We start from the raw sequence: 2,324 nt of genomic DNA on the forward strand, positions 1-2,324 counted from the left end.
GTTTTGTCTTTTAAAATATGCTACTCTCTGGTTGGACTGCTATAACAAAACTCCAGAGACTGGGTGGCTTAAACCACAGACAATTATTTCTTACAGTTCTAGAGGCTGGAAAGTCCACGATCTAGGTGCTGGCAGATTTGGTGTCTGATGAGGGCTCTCTTCCTGACTGTAGAGAGCCACCTTCTCACTGCGTGCTCACGTGGCCATTCCTCCGAGCAACCACGTGCAGGAAAAAGGAAGAGGGAGGTATCTCTTTGTCTTCTTATAAGGGTACTAATTCCACCATGAGGGTCCCACTCTTATGGCCTAATCTAGACCTAATTACCTCCCAAATGCCCTACCTCCGAATGCATCACAATCAGGGCTTCAGCAGAAGGATATGTTTGTACATACACTTTTTTTTTAAACATAGATGAGTGTATAGCTGTTCTGTATCCCATATTACATCATAAACATTCTCTTGTCGTATGATTTGAAAGGTCCTTACTGACAATCACGTAGCCTTGCTCTCAGCGTTATTCCTACTGACTCCCTATTTAAGGTAACCTGATGAATCTTCCTGGTGTGAAGCTTGTTCTATACTGTGAATTGTGTCCTTAGGAAAGACTTCAGAAAGGACTGGCAAGGTAAAGACGGGAGCCCGTGGCTGTTGCCATCTGTCTAGAGTGGACAGGTCCATCCCCATGACATTGGTGTGTGAGCTCCCCTCACCCACAGCAGCCCTAACCCCACCAGCAGCCCCAGCCCACGGTGCGCAGGGGAGGCACCCAGACCGTGGTCAGTGCCTCAGACGTGGGTGGCTATTTCCTACAGTCAAGGTTTCCTGCCTTGCAAGCTCTTTGGTTGCTTTAGGAAACTTCTGGCAGGGCCCCCAGATGCAGGGAGCAAAGTGTTCAAGAGAGCAGGGAAGCTTCTGGCTCATGGCGTCAAGTTCCTGAACCAGATACGAGGTTTCATACCACGCCCTGGAACGGCCCCAGTTAAAAACTTGTGAACATTTTGTTGAGGGTCCTGCTTTACAGATTGTTAAACTGTTTTCTTGTAAAACTTCATAATCTTTGCAAGCTAAGCCATTTTCCAGAGGAGACGGCTGAAGCTTGGATTGACCAGAGCGGTGCTTCTTGAAAGCTTCTGTGGGTACGAATCACAGGGCATCCTATTAAAACAGATCCTGATTCAGCTGATCTGGGGTGAGGTCCAAATTGCATTTCTAACAGGCCCCCAGGTGATGTGGATACCACTGGCTTGAGGACCTCAGTTGAGTGGAGAAGTGTGAGGGGACTTAGGCGAGCCACGTGCATCCTCAGTGACTGAGCCGGACCGTGTCTGCCTGACTCCAAAGCCTGTGGTCTCTGTCTGCGGTTCCCATATAGAATCCTGCAGCCCTAGCTCTCACTTTGCAGGTGAGGGAGGGGAGACAGAGGGGCTTCCACTGGAGGGGGAAGGTGGCTTTGTTCAGGGAGGGGGCTGCCTTTCCCAGGCCCGTCCCCCACCTTGAGGAAGAGAGGGATGGAGCGTCTGGTTTCTTGAGTGGGGAAGCCACAGCTGGGCAGCCATCAGTGTTAGAAAAATTAATTTTTGGCTGTCACGGTGGCTCACGCCTGTAATCCCAGCACTTTGGGAGGCCGAGGCAGGTGGATCACGAGGTCAAGAGATCGAGACCATCCTGGTCAACATGGTGAAACTCCGTCTCTACTAAAAATACAAAAAATCAGCTGGGCATGGTGGTGCGTGCCTGTAATCCCAGCTACTCAGGAGGCTGAAGCAGGAGAATTGCCTGAACCCGGGAGGCGGAGGTCGCGGTGAGCCGAGATCGCACCATTGCACTCCAGCCTGGGTAACAAGAGCGAAACTCCGTCTCAAAAAAAAAAGAAAAATTAATTTTTTAATTAAAAGCATCCTTTTTCCTGCTCTTCTTTCCCCTTTGCTTTAATGTCTCAGTGTGGAGTAATTATGAGTCGCTCTGGGGAGACTGAACCTTAGAAAAAGTGCTGGTGCGACTGCTGAGGAATTTATCTGATTAACTTGGGCTCAGCCTTTGAGAAGAAGAGAAAGGGAAGGAAAAAGAAAAGGGGAGGAGGGAAAGCTCCAGCTCCCCGTTGGTCGTCTGGCACAAAATTTAATCACAGCGTCGGGGAGGCCAGGTGTTCTCCGGCTGGTTCCTTCAGGCCAGCCTGAGGGTAAGGTGGCGGGGCAGGGGGGCGGCTCAGTATCCTGGCATTCCCCTCCCCAGGCCCCAGAAGCCCTCCACCCCAGCCCAGGCCCCATCTGTCTTCTGGTTTGCCTCCCAGGACCTGGAGATGTCACTGTGACTGGTCCCACAT

This window comes from Aotus nancymaae, unplaced genomic scaffold, assembly GCF_030222135.1.
Source record: "Aotus nancymaae isolate 86718 unplaced genomic scaffold, 86718_ANA_hifiasm-v0.15.2.pri h1tg000003l, whole genome shotgun sequence".
In the NCBI taxonomy this organism is placed as follows: domain Eukaryota; kingdom Metazoa; phylum Chordata; class Mammalia; order Primates; family Aotidae; genus Aotus; species Aotus nancymaae.